Genomic DNA, 18531 nt, shown 5'->3' with positions numbered 1-18531 from the left:
ATCCGTGTTTTTCTATTTTTGCGTACTTTCGACCATTAAGTTACAATTCAGAAACTATTCTGAGGAAGGTCCAGAAAAATGTTTTGGCCATACTATGATTTATCTTTTATGTAAACTAGACATACAGCCTTAGAGGAATGCAGTGACGATTTTGTACATTTTTTTGTTTTATATTTTATTATATATTTAAAAAGAAAGAGAAAATGGTTTAGTAAAATTCTAGGAAACTATATCAGAAAATTGAATTAACTCCTCTCGACAACTACAGAGACTCAAATACGTCACATTGTAACAAATCAAAGAAAACCTCAAGCTTGGCCTATCTGTACATACCAAAGACTTTTGGTTACAGGTACAACACTCAGAAAATGCACAGGTCTATTAAAAAGATTGCTTATACTATACGTCTGCGCCCTCTTCTGGAGTCTTGGGTGCAGTGTGGGAGCCACGTCAGCCATTACTGACGGAGGATAGTGAGAAAGTCCAAAGAAGGGCAGCTCATTTTGTATTGTCTTGAAACAGGGGTGGGAGTGTCACAAAAAGAATATACAAAGTGGAATGTCAATAATTCAAAACAATGTGTCTTTCATTGTGGCAGGATCTTCTCATGAAATTTCAGTGACCAACTTTCTCCTCGAAGCGTGAAAATGTTTTGCTGGTTCCCCACTACATACGGATAAATAATCAGCATAATAAAATAAGATAAATCAGAGCTCACATGGAAAGTTTTAAGTGTTTGTTTTCATCAGACTGTTCAAAACTGGAACGTTGGAGAAATAGCTTGAACATGGTTTGATGAACCCTTTAACAGGCACCTAATGGTGAATTACAGAGAAATCATGTAGATGTAGACATGAACGATGCTCAATGACCAATGAAGAGATGGAACAAGAAAGGACTGCCATGTTAGTTATCTACATCCCTCTCTCTAGGTCACTCCCACATTCATGCTCCATAAGAGAGACTGTGGTGCACAGCAGAGGGTACTTTCTACAACTACTATTCCTTCACTTTCCCAATCAACTTACAAACAGAACGTGGGAAAAATAATTGTCTATATATTTGTGCACGAGACCTGGTTTCCCTTTCTTATTTACGCAGGATTTATGCGAGATGTAAATTGGTGGCAGCAGGGTTGCTCTGCAATCTGTCAGAAAACTTTCTCAAGAGAGTTTCAAGAAAAGATCATCATCTTCCCTTGAGGGACCTCTCCGGGGGACACCACCTTGATGAAGCACTGTCCGTGCGGGTGGAGAGGCTGGCATATCCGCAAGAAGCTGAAGGCTATGCCGAAGGTAGAGGACCTACTGCTGGAAAGGCCTCAGCCGATGGATCAGACTAAGAGTGTCCCACAACGTCCCTTCTTCCCTAACCACTCCTAGTCCTACCCTATTCCCTGACCCAACCCAAGGTGTGATGAGATTCATGCTGAGGGGTGCATGGCACATGGTAAGATGTGTCGCAAATGGAGCCTCAGGGTTACCGGGCAACCTCCCTGAGTTATTAGCCTTACACCGTGCGGGGTATTCGTGGTGTGGACCTTCTAAATCCCCGAATCTCGTGGGACCAACATGGACACGACTACAGAAAAAGAAACTGAGGGGCAAATTGAGACCTCAGATACCCAAACATCGGGACTGAATCGATGGGAGGCACTTCCGCTACTGAATTAGGGTCTAGACCTCAGCCAGAAGTGGGAACTGTAACTGAGAAGCTAGACCAGATTAAGATCAAAGGCTTGTCTGAGGCCCAAAGGAGGAAGCTACTCAGGGGACAGAGGGAAAATGAAGGAAAACAACGACTTCCTAAACACAAGTGGAGGGAAGTAAAGGGACTAGAACCCAAGACCCCGTGGAAAAAACTGTCTCAGGTTGAAGGGGACACGCAGACCCCCACAACGTCAAAGACACGTAGTAAGTGGATAAGAGAGGAATCAAAGACTCCCTCCTCCCTGGATAAGCGACTCCAGAAAAAACCGAGGCAATAACTAGGGAAACAGACCTATAGTACTGCAGTCTCGGTTTTTAGGATGGCAGTTATCCAGGAAGTTTATCCACTGGTCAGAAAGTTTATCCACTGGTGGCCATTACCTCGCAGCAGGAGGAACTAGTACAGATGGTCGGTCCTCTTTGAAAAGATTGGGGGGGGACGCTGGCCCAGGTCCCAACTTCAGGCAGGTCTATCTAGATCGTGGTTCACTCATTTTTGTCTGTGAGGGGGTGCACACAGTAGAATGGACCGAGGACAAGGTGCCTGTGATATCCCCGTGGGAAGATGCGAAGCTGCTGGTCAAGACGGCAGCAGAGCTTCTTAAGACCGCAAAGATATCATTATGTGTACCCCAGATCCTTAAGGAAGTCTCTCCAAAGACTCTTGTTCGGGAAAATAGGGGCCCAGAACCCAAAAGTCCCGACAGAAGACAGCAGAGTGATTAACTAGAAGGTTGCTCTGGAAGGACGAACCCTGGTGGTGGAGGTCGGTGAGAAGTCCCTGAAGGCGATGTGGGAGCAGGGCCTGAAACTGTTTATAGGGTTCTCGCAGGTCACCGTCAGGGTTCTCAAAGACCCCAAAGGTGGCAGTAGGACAAAGCCTGGAGGTGCTGAGGATTAATCTGCAGCACAGTAAAGGGGCCTCTGCTGCCTTGAGCCGCTGCCTGGGGAGACAGGAAGTGGATGTGACCCTGATACAAGAACCCTATTTATACAAAGGGGGTGTATCGGGCCTCGGAGGCACTGGAGGTAAGCTGATCTATGCTAGGAATCTAAGACACTCCAGAGCATGCATCTATGTTAGAAACGGCATTTCTTTCATGCCAATGATGGATTTCTGCTCTAGGGACATAGTGATCTTAAAAATTCAGCAATGTGAGGAAGGTATCACGAGGGAAATTGTCTTGGACTCAGCATACCTTCCTTACGAAGACAGTTCTCCCCCTCCCTTGGAGGCGAGGAGGCTGATAGAGACTTGCCATCGGCAAGGTGACCAACTGCTGGTGGGGTGCGACGCCAATGCCCTCAACCTAGTGTGGGGCAGCAAGGACACCAACAGTAGAGGTGAGTACCTTCTTGAATTCCTCTTAGCTAACAACTTAGAGGTCCTCAATAGGGGCAATGAACCTACATTCAGGAATAGCAGAAGGGAAGAAGTAATTGACATAACATTTGGTTCCATGACAATGGGTAGCTATGTCAAACAATGGCATGTGGTGTTGGAGCCATCCTCATCAGACCACATGTACATTAAATTCAAGGTTGAAATGCGAATCAGACAGACCATGACTTATAGAAATCCTAGGAAAACAGACTGGGGACATATAGGAGGGACCTTGACTTAGGCTTATCAGAAATTAAAACCACGATAAGGAAGCCAGTAAAATTTGAGGAAGTAGCAGAGGCTGTTACCTCTGCCATAGTGACCACATATCAGGACAACTGCACAATCACCAGGAAGTGCACAAATAGGAGTGTTCTTTGGTGGAATAACAAACTGGAAACACAAAGAAAATAGGTACGGAGACTGTTTAATATTGCAAGATGTAGAGGATAATGGGCTAAATATCCTGAGGCCCTTGTCAGTTACAATCTTGCAATAAGACAAGCAAAGGAGGCATCCTGGAAGGCATTCTGTGAGGAAGTGGAAGGCACGGCTGCACAAGCCAGACTTCACAAGATTCTCACTAGAGTACCAACTAATCCAGGAGCTACGTTGAGGAAGGAGGATGGGGAATATACAAAGACAGCACATGAGACATTGGAATTGCTCCTCAAAACTCAGTTTCCTCAATATGCTCTGCCGGATAACACAGACCAGTATGTAACACCAGAGAGACAACGGTTCTCAGACACTCGAAGAGAGGACTGGGAATTGGCCAAGGAGTGTGTGAACTTCAACAAAATCCAGTGTGCGGTGGGAACATTCCAGCCGTTCAAGTCACCTGGCCCAGATGGAATTTTTCCAGCTCTCCTGCAACAGGCAGGAGGAAAGCTTATAAGAATCCTATGCAGGCTATTTAGGGTTAGCTTAGCAGTAGGAATCATTCCGAATGTTTGGAGGGCAGTGAAGGTTGTCTCCATTCCAAAGCCATGGAGAATTGATCATACCAAGGCCAAGGATATGAGTCTGTCCTCTTTCATTCTCAAAACATTGGAAAAACTGGTTAATGTAAATGTTGGGGAGAGGAGGCTATGTAAGGTCCCTCTACACCTGAACCAACACGTGTACCAACCAGGTAAATCATGTGAGACAGCTCTCCACCAACTCGTCGGGAAGGTGGAAAAAGCACTTCACTTCCAAGAAATAGCCCTCTGCATCTTCCTGGATATCGAGGGGGCCTTTAGTAACACGACCTTCGATTCCATGGTAAGGGCAGCAGAGGTGCATGACCTGGGGACCACTATATGTAGGTGGACCAGAGCCATGCTTAGTGGAAGGAAGGTAGAGGCTACCATGATGAATGAAAAGATGGTAATTAAGACCACTAGAGGCTGCTCACAAGGAGGAGTTCAGTCTCCTCTATTGTGGAATCTAGTGGTGAATGAACTCATTGAGGAACTAAATTCCAGACAATGCTTCTGCGAAGGATACACAGATGACCTTGTCATAGTAATACTTGGCAAATTCACTGACACAGTCAGGAATATGGCACAAGGAGGGTTGGACATTGTGCAAAAATTGTGCCTTAAACAGGATCTGAGAGTTAATCCTAAGAAGACTGTTGTGGTGCCATTTCCGAAGAGACATATTCAGCATGCAAGTTGGGATCTAAAGCTCGTCGATGAAACTCTACCTGTGAAGGGAACAGTGAAATATCTAGGGGTAACCTTGGATGAGAAGCTAACTTGGACCCCTTATATTAACAGTATCTGCTCCAAGGCAAAAAGCACTTGAGTGAGTACTGGGAGGGCTTGTGGCAAAAACTAGGGCCTAAGCCCCAGGGGTATGCACTGGATATACACCACAGTGGCTAGACCTAGGATTTCCTATGAGGCCGTAGTGTGGTGGAAGAAGGTACAACAGCAGGTTGTTGCTCAAGAGCTTGCAGATATTGGCCTGCTTAGCCATAATGGGTGGAATTAGCAGCACACCAACTGCTGGAATGGAAGCCATGCTGGATATGCCTCCAATTCACCTTTGGGTTAAGATGGAGGCAGCAACTGGGGCATACAGACTCAAAACTGGCCAAAACTGGGTCTCATTCGGATATCCAGAATCACACACTAACATAGTGAGTGAGGTAAATATAGGTATAGTTGGGGAAATGCCCGCTGACTATATAATAAGTCCAAACTGCCAGTTCGACACCGTACGGGGGACATCGTTTGGTTCGCCGATGGGTCAAAAACAGATCGAGGCGTTGGGGCAGGGTTGTATGGGGTTCAGCCAAGACTGGAGAGCAGCATCTCTCTAGGGAAACTGGCCTCTGTATTCCAAGCAGAAATTACTGCAATCAGGGCATGTGTGGAGGAGAATATGAGTATATGTTACAATGACCGTAGCATCTACATCTATTCAGACAGCCAGGCAACCCTGAAATCATTGGCAGCTCCTGCAACAAGATCTAAGATTGTTGCAGGTTGCCACAGGGCGCTGGTGGAGCTAGGGAGAAGCAATAGGGTGTACCTAGTGTGGGTCCCTGGCCACTCAGGGATCTGTGGCGATGAACAAGCCGATAGATTGGTTAGGATGGGGGCAACAACTCCATTTATTGGACCAGAACCTGTCTTGACAATCACCAAGGCTATAATCAGAGTAAAACTGGCTTAGGAAACAGCACAGAGGATATTGGACCAAGGTCCATAAACAAAAACATGATAAGGTACTGATGCCCAAGCCATATTGTAAAAGAAGCTCTGTAATACTGAGATCAAACAGGAAAGAGATCAAACTCATGACTGGACTGATGAGCGGCCATGGAAACTTCAAGAAACACCTACACAAAATGGGAATAATGGAAGAGGACCCTAAATGTAGGATCTGTGATGAGGGTGAAGAAACTGCATCACACTTAATCTTTAAATGCATGGCATTGGAGAGTAAAAGATACAGAATCTTCGAGACAACTAGACCTGAAGAAATTGCGTCTAACAAAAAACTGGTAGAGAGACTACTTGCACTATTTAAGGGCACTGGTTGGCTTTACTAGATATACAGGGAGCGATACCACACAATAAACCTAGTTTCGGTGCGGGCAGTGGCGGGTTAGACCTAAGCTGTTTTAGCTCTCCTGTTAAAATCAATCAATCCCTCCAGGGATTCCCATTTGAGTCCACAAAGAAACTGTTATACTCAGCTATTGATCAAAGACATATGCAAGTAATCTAACAGTACAGCTCTGAATTGCCTTGATGTCTGTCTTTAATTAGACCTGGCAGGGATCCAGAGCACTTGAGCAGTGGTCCTGCAAGTTTTCTGTATGTGGTTTCCTTTATAGATGAGCTACACACAACTGAAGTTGACCATTCACTTTCTCCAGAGCTGAACTTACATGCTCATTTCATTTCATATCAATTTCCAACACTATGCCTCGATATTTAATCGAAGAGCCTGTGTCAAACAAGACCCTACTAATATCATATTTGAACATATGTCTTTCCTGTTCATCTGCATTAACTTATATTTTCCCACTTTTAGTCACGTCAACAAAGGAAAATTAGGGGAAAATACCCATATAGCTACAAATTTTTGTACAGTGCTAGGAGGGAGTGCCATGAACAACATCCTAAAAATCGTCACCAGTAGGGTGTGAGTGTGGGGTAAGGAGGGAGTGTTTAAAGGTCGCTTTTCTTAACTCAAAAACTGGAGCTTCTAACAAAAATATTACCAATAAAAATTTAAACTACATTATGATTCAGCAGACAGACAAACTGAAAAATCCAGTGAACTGATTAAAAGGACCTTAAGCAACACAAAATCTATGGTCAAGTTCAGAGGTAAGGTTTCAGAGGCTTTCAAGTTTAAAAAGTGAAGTGAGACAGTGAGCGACAAAGTGCATCAACGCTACGTGGAATACAGAGACGAGTCGCTAATAATACTAATGTAAGAAAAAATATGGACAGAAATTATTTAAATCGGTGCACACTGCTCTACACTGCCAGAGGGCAAATTGATTCTCAGTCATCATGTAAGGCAGCTGTTGTGTTCTTACAGCAAAGGCAAATTTCCCCACCATATCTGCTGTTCACTTTCCAGTTTACATACAGGCTATACCTCCACAGCATTTCCTGTTCAGTTCCCTTAAAAGTCATCACAGAACTCTTGACATATAGTGGAGTTATTTTCAGTATAATAATTAAGTACTCATTTTCAGTTGTTAAGAGAGTTTTAAGATAAAATGTGTTCCCATAAACAAAGGCTGAAAAGCGTGTAATTTATAAGTGTGATGTTGTCAGTGACATTTGTAGTGTTGGGGGTACGGAACTGGATTGCTAAATGTGGCACCTTGCCGCCATCTGCTGTTGACAGTGTATTGTAAAGCCATGCATTTGTGCTGTAATCACTTGGTGGTAAATTAATGAATGACTAGAAAGTTACTGAACCACACATGATTAACTGTGCTAGTAGATTTCGTAAATCTCTCCCAGTCAAGAGTTGCTGACAAAGTGAAGAGCACCAAGTTGAACCACTTAGCTAACTTCCACAGTGTACCCTGCAAGATGGGCGTGAATACATCTGATGCAATGGAACTGATCATGTTCAAATCTGTAAAAATAGTTCCTAGATTTACAGTGAAATATCTGAAGTTCCATAACATGAAAGGGACCGAACTGAGTTGCAGAGGGAGACAATTTAAGCCCTGGGCCTCTTCAGATGTTGGGTGAGGTATTTGATACCCCTCATGCTATGAAAAGTATCCCAGTCTTTGATAGTGCAGAGAATTAAATACATACTGACAGCATGTTATACTCAGGACAGGCTCTTCAGTGTGGTATTTAGTTGAAATCTCCAGCTGTTGCTAGTTAAAAAGCAGATTTCCTGGGATAAATAATCTGGACAGATAAAAAATCTACTCACCAAGCGGCAGAAGAACACACACATGAAAGACGGTTGTAACTGGCAAGGTTTCGGAGCTTGTGGTTCCTTCTTCAGGCAGAAGGGTTAGGACTGAAGAGGACTGGGAAAAGGGGTAGATTTTGGGAAGGTCACCCAGAACCACAGGTCAGGGGAGACTTACCATGCAGGATGAGAAGGAAAGATTGATTGTTGGGGGCTGCATTGGACGAGAATTGAAGGCCTGACAGCTTAAAGGTGGAAGACAGGGTAATATGCAGACAGAGATTACTCCTTAAAAACCATGCATGAGTTAATAAGAGTGAAAAGCTAAGCACATTGTACATAACAGAGGTGGGAGGGGTGGCTGTGAAAAATAGAATGGTAAGACGATGAAGGAGACTAAACCAGAGTGAAGCAAAGAGTAGTTATTGTGAAGAAATGCTGAGACTGAAGAAATTAACATACATTAAGGCCAGTTGGATAGTGAGAAGGACATGTCACGACTGTCATGTTGTAGAGCATGCTCTGCAAAAAAATATTGCAAGTTACCAGTATACACCCTCTGCCTATGCCCAACCATCACAGTTGATAAATTGGTAGCAGTAATGTCGATGTAGAAGGCCGAACAGTGTTTGCTTAACAGCTAGTATATGATGTGTTTTGTTTAACACGTGACTCTCTCTTCGATAGTATATGTTTTGCCAGTTACAGGGCTGGAATAGGTGGTGGTAGGAGGGTGCAGAGGGACGTCTTGTAGCAGGACGCTCACAGGGGTAGGAGCCACAGGGTAGGGAGATGGGTGCAGAAGGAGCATAGGGTCTGACAAGAACATTGTGGCGATTGGGAGGGCAATGGAAAAGTGTAGTCTAGGTGTTGTGGGAAAATTTTCAGACAGAATGGATCTCATTTCAGGGCATGTATTTAGGAAGTCACAGCCCTTTTGAAGTAGCTGATTAATACATTCCATACCAGGATAATACTGAGTCACATAGTGTACTCCGAAGTTGTGTTTTGGAGGGATCAGCAGTACCAGGATTGAATGTGATGGCCCAGAAAATCTGCTTTTTAACTAGGCTGGTGGGGTAATTGGGTAATTATGTGCACTGGAGGCTGGGAGGCTGAGGTGAGAATGGTGGTGTATTACTGTAAAGAGTCTACATCCGAACAAATATGTTTGCCTCAGTTGCCAAGGCTGTATGGGAGGGAACTTATGACATAGAATGTCAAAATACAAATGCTGTTATTTGTTGGTAGGTTTAATGTAGACGGAGGTGTGTAGTTGGCCTTCAGTGAGGATGAGATCAAATCAAGGAAAGTGGCATGGGATTCGGAAAGAATCATGTAAAATTTAATTGGGAGAAGTTATTCAAAGATTCTGGGAATTTCAACAGGTCAGTCCATGGTAAAGGTCTCATCAATGTATATAAACCAAACCAGGGGCTGAAGACTTATGGATCCCAGGAAGGTGCCCTCCAAGTGATCCATGAAAAGGTCAGCATAGGAAGGAGCCATCCTAGTTCCCATGGCCGCACCCCTGGTCTGTTTGTATGTCTGCCATTCGAAGGCAGATAACATAATAGCTCACTTGACAACTGCAAATAAGTATCCATTCAATAAACTGTAAATAACTCCACCATATAAAAAAAGACATTTTTGTCTATGACATAAGAGTACTGGACAGGAAGTGCAGGGGAAGTAAAGCCTCTCCGTAAACTGAAAAGTGAGCAGCCCCAACGGTGGGGAAATATGTCTTTGGCCGAAGACTGCTACAGCTGCCATACAGGATGACTTAGAATCAGTTTCCCCTCTGGCCGTGTAGAACAGTGTGCAGAGATTTGTATAGATTCAGTCTTATGTGTTTTTTGTGTTAGTATTATTAGTACTGTATTTGTATAAGTCTAATGTACACTTTTTTTTAACCACAAGCAGTATTTAAAATTGGACTGCACTTACAATCTGATGGCACATTACATACAAACTTGAATCCTTCATTCACTGGCAATATCATTGAAACTTGGGTATTGTTTCTCACGTCACAAATTCACTCAATTATCGTTGGCCTGTCACCACCAGTGTGTTAGCATAAGGTGGTCACTAAATAGAAGGCAAACAGAGAAAAACATTGTATGATGTTATTTCCAAGTGTAAAGTAATTCTTTTTGTTGAAAAATATGGTAACAGGAGGGTGGGATGAGAATTCCAATATAGCTGACTAGAGTGTTTGCTCATGAAAGAAACGAAATTGGCAGTATTTGTCACTACTGCTTTTAGAAAGACTGGCCCTCCACAGAAGAAGACATCCTGACACTGAAGTAAAAGTTTTGGAATTTGTCTGTAAAAGGAGGAAGAATGGGAAACGTGTGTCTAGGACACAACCACCAAAGCAAAAGGGTTTGCTGCAATTCTTGGTATCCTGAGTCAAGAGTTTAAGACTAGCCATGAATGGGCTGATCAGTTTATGAAACAGGTGGGCTCACCTCTACAACAGTAAACCAAAACCTTTCACAGGATTCCGAAAAAAAAACTTGGAGAATTTCAGTGGTCTGTCACCATACTTCAAAAAGAGAAGAATTTTTTAATGAGCCAAAGAAGGAAACACTGTTGAGATGCCGATCTGGTTAATATGCCACTTAAATTCTTTTGTCTCCTTCTCATTAATTATGTAATTATCATCAAAACATAAGGGTGTGAGGGAAAAAAGGGCATAACTGTAATGCCAGCAATCACAGCAGATGCGTGCAAACCTCACTCTTTCTTAATCTTCAAGCAGAAAACAAGCCCCAAGACCCATAAGAATGAAAAGCTGTTCCCTGATGGCATCACACTTTCCAACCCTCCATTAACGTTTTGTCTCAATGCATTTCGTGGTCATCTCACATATGTTGTAAGAACCAAGATCCATAGCCTAGCCAGTGACATTTTTCCTGGAGGAATGACTCTGTGTTACAACGCCCACAAATTAATGTGAATAAATTGTTCAACAGCACATTCAGGGACAGTATGAAAAATGGTTTTATGAACAAAACTGTGAACTGACATCCCACATTATTACACACTGGGTTGCCTGGAAAAGCATCGCAGTATCAAAGATACTGTACTTCCAATTCTCTGGATGCCAGTGAAGATGATGTGCTATGGAACATCACTGAGGATGATGGGAAAAGAGTAAATGAATCTGTTTCTGATGTAGACTCCACCGAGGATACCAGTAATAATGACATTAGTGAATAATGATCAGTAATAGCTGTAATTTACATTTTTTTTTAACGTCATGTAGACAATAGAGTTAGGTGTTCTTTTTTAATAATAACTGCCACTTAATAGTGAGTCACTTAAAATTTTTTGTTGTTTCAATAGTTCATGTATACATCCATTGTTGTGTAAAATAAATTCAGCCAACCACTGATGCAACAATAAACTCTTCTTTTTGTGGTATTAATTCTTAAAATTGAGGTATGCGTTACATTCAATGGCACATAAGATTTGTGTACACAAGGTTTCTCATATCTGTATTCCATGTAGTGTTAATCCACTTTGTGGCAAACAGGCAAGCCTGGGGCACACACTATTCACAGCGCATGCTGTGAACGGTCAGTGTGACTTTGTGAAACATACAGTAGCTGCTTCTTGTGACAGAGTGGAGTATATAGAGTGAGGAATCAATTTCTCGATCTTCAGTTTACAGACCTATGAAGGAAGGAGAGAAATGCGTGAGCACAGTCTGGTGACCTACCTTCCCTCAGACTTCATACTGTCTCCCCTCCCTTCACCCTGTTACAACCCCAGAACACAATTTATCCCTTAATGTGACTCTACTGAACTTAGACATGGTATACATATTTAATATTTGTTTTTACCTGACTTAATTTGAATATAAGTATTAATTTTATACTTTTACAACAATATTTTTAATAATCTGTGACTTTGAATTCCCTGCAATGCAGAAACTATAAGTCCTAGAGAAAAATGAATAGGACCCGTTTTGTAAGAAATTTAACATAGTTAAGTTTTTTACTGGGAAATATTTCTTTTAGAAGCCATGGTTTTTGAGTTATTCAAGAATAACGGTCCCTCCTACCACAAAAATTTGCCACTTCATGAATTATTTACTCTATTCGATTCTCATTTGGCTTCGCTGTCACAGCTGATTCAGAGCAAGCTGCCATTCATCATACCACATAGAAAAAATTCTACTGAAATTATCCTGTTTCCTCTTATAGTCATTCACAGACAACAGTTATGAAGAGGTGAGAGAGGTAGCTAGACTAGTGGAAGGCAGATGGAATGAGGAAGTTCTATGCTGTGCTTTAAGGCATAAGAAAACATCAAGATGATGGACTAATTAATGGTCAGTCAATAACATTAGAAAACATGCAACAGCAACATGGATGACTATCACTAATGACTAATGCAATGAAAAGTCAAGATAGGATTTTATCTAAGACAAGCTTCCAAACTGATGACAACAATTCTGTTTACACCTGACACATTCGGATGTTTTGCTTTTGACTGCCATTTTAATAGAGGACAGGCTGTGATTTAAAAACAGTTCAATTGCTGGGCTTCATAAGGTAACACATTTCTAATATTATATGTGACAATTCCTGCAATGTTAAACATTGCAAGCCTATAATCAAATTAAATTTATTTGATTAATAACAGTGTTGCAAGTTCGAACACTGAAACACCTACATTTGAAATTACCACAGTTGTACTTCAGCCTAAATGTGATATGAGTTAGTAAAACTAAATTACCCTTTATACCAAGAAATTTCCACCCATCCATTGTACCAATGTATACTACATAAATAATATACCAAACAATAGAAAGTCCCAGATGGAATATCAATAACATGGAAAGAACAGATTGGTACTCACTGGATGAGGTATTCAGTTGCAGAAAGGCACAAAGAAAAAGACTGCTAAAATATTAAGCTTTCGGACAAAAGTATTTTTTCCAAAACAGAAAAACACATACGCATAACAAGGACAACTCGCACACACATGGCCACTGTCTCCACGCTCCACTTTGCCTGTCTGCAACTCAATGCCACTCCTTTGTGGTGAGTAGCAATCTATCCATTCCATATTGCTATAAATAAAATACCTTCACTCTGCTATTTCTGTCTGTCGTACATACTTCAGAGGGCACATCGTACAATTCAGTATTTTGAGCAGACTTTCAGGTGAAGTACATACAGTGGCAGCTATTTTGCTGGTGGCTGAAATGGATATACGTTATCTTCCAAGAAATCATCTTAAGTTGCTCGAGTATACTTGAGATTTTAAGTTTCTATCACAATAATAAAAACGAGATAACTCGAGGTTTTATGTTGGGTTAAATATTTCTGGTAGTTCTAAATAATGTGGTTGTATCTAGTCATATATAGATAACCACACCTAGAGGAATTGATAAAGCTACAAGCTGTATCAAATATTATGTCTGTCATTTGCTTTTATCAATTTAGCCAGAAGAGCCGAACGGGAACTCGATTCCAGTAAGCCTTTTTGTATAAATATCTCAAAACTTTATAAACACCACATCAGAAAAGGATAAATTATACCGATTTTAGGGCACACAGAAAACAGGAAAAACTTTCTCGCCATTGTTTCGCCATCTTCGGTTTGAAGACTGGTTTTGATGCAGCTCTCCCCACAAAAATACCACGTGCTAGCTTCCATGTCTCTGCATAACGGCAGCAACCTACTTCCATTCCATTTGAACTTGTTTACTGTGATCAAGTCCAGGTATACCTATTCAATTTTTATCTATCTACACACACACACACACACACACACACACACACACACACACACACACACACACACACACACACACACCACACACCTACGAATAGTCAGGTATGGCATATGCTCTGGTGTTTCAACAGGTATTTGCAATTTCATTCCCCCCCCCCCCCCCCCTCCCCTCTCAATGTATAGCTGGATTCAGCCCAAACAGATGCTGCTCATTTAATCTTTCATGAGACATCTAGTGTTGATGGAAAGTGTCTGTCTGCCATTACAAACAAAATCAAAATCAGCTTTAAAGTGGAGCTACAGCAGTCCCAAGTTAATATTGCTCATCATTCATCTTATCGATATGTGTTGACAGGAACATTAAAACACAGAGAATAAGCAATACTCCTGCAGCAAAATGAGCATAGCTGCTGAATGGTAGTAGCAGATAGTGTGGGCCAGGGTGACACACTAGCCGCTACTGGACTATTGGTTATTCTTTGTGGTTTCTTGTCCCTGTTAATACATATTGATAAAACAAATACCGCACTAGACCAGCGGTTGCCCAACATTTCCTCTGACAGACCACTTTGAGAACCCTGGTGCTCTGATTGAACACCTTGTTTATTTTGAAAGTTAATAAAATTCAAAAAAATAAAAACTTTTCTTATTCGGTGATTAGATCATAACTAACAACACACAAATCCAAAAAAATACTATAAAATAAAATGAAATAAAAATAGGAAAAACGTTGAAAAAAGTGCCTTGTTCAAACAGTTTTTTGCGCGGCACTTATTCACTCATAACATCAGTGTTGCACATGCCACAGTTTACAAAACCTTGCACTACACTAATACAGAGCCGTACTATTGAATGAGCATGCAAAATTTGACTAAACAAATCAGTTTGTTTTGTAACAGGAAGCAAACTGACAGAAGTTGCTCATCATCACAACTTTCATGCAATGCTTTGTGTGCGTGTTTTTGCAAACAGTTTTCCAAAATTATTGATTTGGAATTTAGCTCTGGACGGAAATGAAACAAGGATGTCTGAGAAGAAGCAACAGGTTAAAAGGACAAATACTGACCCATTAAGGGATAGTTAATTTGGTCTTTAGAAGGAAATCTGAGTGGTAAAAATTGTATGGGGAGACAAAGGCTCAATAACAGTAAGAAGGTTCAAATTGATGTAGGGTGCAGTAGTTACAGAAATATGAAAGAAACTTGCACAAGATAGGCTAGCATGTAAAGCTGCATCAGATCAGCCTTCAGACTGGCAACAACAACTTCAGAGTGTAATGATTTACTAATAATGAGGAAAAATTACCTAACTCAACAAAGTTTCCAATGTACAAGAAGAGCTGATATTTCCCGGTACGCGCAGGGAGTGGGGGCAACTAACCTGTCGCTATCGTGGTCCGGTATTTCGCCCTGGCAGCAGCACCTGCAGAAGCCTGGCTAACAAAGTTGACCAGTGTGACTGCCGTCCGCACTGTGCCACTGCTCGTCACTGGTGACGTGGAGACGTGCCGCGTGGCGGAACTCGTGGTGGTGGCGGCAGTCTTGCCAGAATTCTCAACAGCTGCAGCCCGGGCAGGCAGGGGCACGGTGTTGGCAATGCAGTTGACAGTGCCACTGGCAACACTCTTGCCAACACTGCTGGTGGGGTTGCTATGAACACTGCCCACCCCCACACTCGCACTCACACCCAAAGTGCTAGTGCCGCCGCCACCACCACCACCACCACCTCCACCTCCAGTGCTGCTGCTGCTGCTACTACTGCTGCTGCTGCTGCTGCTTGGGACACCAGGTGATGCCTCCACTCGAGGCCCAGAATTCACATTTGCCTGGGCTACAGCATGGCTGACAGGAGGCCGAGAAGGCAACGCAACCTGCAACACGGAATAAAATCATGAAATCTGAAGAAAAAGAAGGTGGATTATGATTCTATAGGTGCCATACACACAATAATTAAAATTTGGTGACAAATGAAAATCTGTGCCGATTCAGGACTCGAACTGGTACTTCATGCTTTTCACGAGTAGTCCTCTTAACCATTAGGTGGGGCAAACACTGATGTAGTGTGAGAAGTGACATGATGTGTAACTTGCCACCAGATACACAATATGGGCATGGCACACACGACTTGACACTAATAGAAGTAATTTCGTGAGTAATGTGGCACCATTTCTTTTTTACACCCAGGAGTTATGTCTTTAGTCAACTTAATGTTTTGTGCAGATGAAGCAAATCTGCAGCAGTCTCTATAATTAGTTTCTCAGTAAAACTTTAACTGTTGCCATAAAAAAATCAAAAACACTGTCTTGGGAGTTACATGTGTTCTCTGCTATGCAACTGTTTTCATTCCATTTTGAGGAAATAGTTCAATAGAAAAAATCTTGGACACTCATACTGCAGTTTGATAATGAGCTGGCCTTCTTTTCGTAATTGGCTATAGTTGAGTAATCCACCCTATAAGTTCTTTCTTAGCTCAAGTGGAGCTCATCTTTTCAGAACAAATTAAGTATATAGCTTAGGGTGGCCCTTATTCTTTGAATTTCTTATTCTTATTTCTTCACACACACACACACACACACACACACACACACACACACACACACACACACTCTCTCTCTCTCTCTCTCTCTCTCTCTCTCTCTCTCTCTCTCTCTCTCTCTCCCCGTTAAGAATCAATAACACAGTTATTTATTTAGTTAGTGAAGTTAAACACTAGATCAGTGGACATAAATTACCATCTAATTGATAGGTTTTGTCGGTCATTTTTTATAACATAAGCAAAGTGAAACTGATTATCTGTGAAAGTGCTAATTTAGTCACACGACTTTGTAATAGTTTGGGAGAAGGGCAGCATTCCTACCTCACTGTACAAAGGAACTCATGCATTCAGAGTGACACAGTCAGCAAAAAAGTGCTTGTTGGAAGAAATGCTCAAAAGAAAAAGAAAAAAAAAAAAACAAGAGTATAAGTGTTCCATAAATCTAAATACTCTCTTTGATGATGCCAATGCTAAAGCTTTGAACATGATGAAAATAGAAGAGGATAAACTCCATCTATTACATCAAAGAGCGCCCGCCTGCAGAAGTTATCTGGAAGGTGTTGACTGGAAGTTGGTGGGGAAAGGGGGAAAGTTATAGCTATAAAAGAGGAATCAAATTTCTGACGGTGGTTCAATTTTTACAGAACCCTGCACGAATTCAGCTCGAGTTTCTTGTAATGGTGTAACAGCAGGAGACAATAAGGTGAATTCAAGGTATTTAGAGAGCTGCTGTTATTCTCTTGCCATCATCACATGTATGAGCTAGTGTTATGGAGCGTGTCTGTTACCCCAAGTGGCAATTAGTCCAGATGGATAATTTTTCAAACAATTTAAAGAAAAGTGGAACAGAATGAAAAATAAAAAAAAAATATTAAAAAAATAAAGATTGTCATTAACATTTACATGCGACTTCCATTGATGCTGAAATTGACGAAGCACCTAACTTCTTCCTAAAACTACTATAATAAGTACACCTCAAAAAATATTGTTAACTCCTTTAATTGCGTATCATATTTCTGGGGACTATTGTGGACTTGAATCTACAAGGAAAATCGGGTGGAGCTTCACACAATGCAAGGTGGATAGCCAAAAGAATTTATGCTTTGAATATTTTTTTCTTTAATTGTCACCTATCCTTCAGTGTTAGTGAATTGGATGGTCTGAAGAACACTCATCTGTTTGTGTTAAAAGTATGTGCAAAATTGTGGTTTCCAAGTTCACCACCAAGTGGTGTACCTTACAATGACGTGTGCTTTTTAAAAGAAAAACTTGTAGGAAGAAGTACATGCAAGGATTTTGTCAAGTGCTCTGTAGGCACTTATGGCAGTAAATGTAGAAATTTGTGTGTTATCACTGATGACAATATTAACAATGACACTAAAACATGGTGGTTTATGGTGTGGGTTCCTGTAGTCATGTCCTAGTTCATGAATCACGGGCAACGTATGAGTGGCCAAGTAAGTGGTCCCGACAGTCGGGATACCAGTTACTTTGGAATAAGGCTGGGCATCTCGGACATATTCTGAGTCGTGGTCACCTTTGTGCTCAGACGGCAAAGACTACCAAATCCACCGGTTAGTCCCTCAGCCGTTAGGGGTAAAACTCAATGGGACTCGGGGCAAGTAAAGCTAGCAACCTGCTTCCCTGGTACTTAAATATGATGCTGGCAACAATCGGCGCAAAATGCCTCGGACCTTTGGAGGTGACGGAGTCCCACCTCTAACTGACAAACCAGGGACTCCTAAGATACGACTTGGCAAACAAATGGTAATGAGATGGGGAGCTATTAATATCAATGGGGGCTATTCTGGAAAGAAGGTAGAGCTGGCAGAGGCTGCAAGTAAGATGGGGCTGGACATTTTAGCTGTTAGTGACATTCGAGTAAGGGGTGAGAAAGAAGAGGAAGTGGGAGAATACAAGGTCTACCTGTCAGGAGTTGGTTGGTTGGTTGGTTTGGGGAAGGAGACCAGACAGCGTGGTCATCGGTCTCATCGGATTAGGGAAGGATGGGGAAGGAAGTCGGCCGTGCCCTTTCAGAGGAACCATTCAGGCATTCGCCTGGAGCGATTTAGGGAAATCACGGAAAACCTAAATCAGGATGGCCGGACGCGGGATTGAACCGTCGTCCTCCCGAATGAGAGTCCAGTGTCTAACCACTGCGCCACCCCGCTCGGTTTTACCTGTCAGGAGTCAAAGCAGGAATAGCACAATGGGGTGTAGGGCTTTACATCAGGAAAGAAATGGAAC

The 18531-nt window shown here is 42.1% G+C and overlaps 1 protein-coding gene across 1 annotated transcript in view; it reads right to left on the bottom strand.

The window, feature by feature from the left end:
- Nucleotides 1–18531, bottom strand: part of LOC124717123 (formin-like protein 20) — a 100322-nt gene that overhangs the window by 67917 nt on the left and 13874 nt on the right. Inside the window, exon 2 of the mRNA XM_047243855.1 lies at nucleotides 15130–15619. The gene's annotated coding sequence lies outside the window, so the exon portion shown is untranslated. The remainder of the gene's footprint in view (nucleotides 1–15129; nucleotides 15620–18531) is intronic.

This window comes from Schistocerca piceifrons, chromosome 9 (assembly GCF_021461385.2).
Source record: "Schistocerca piceifrons isolate TAMUIC-IGC-003096 chromosome 9, iqSchPice1.1, whole genome shotgun sequence".
Taxonomy (NCBI): Eukaryota; Metazoa; Arthropoda; class Insecta; order Orthoptera; family Acrididae; genus Schistocerca; species Schistocerca piceifrons.
This window is presented reverse-complemented; position numbering and strand designations above follow the sequence as displayed.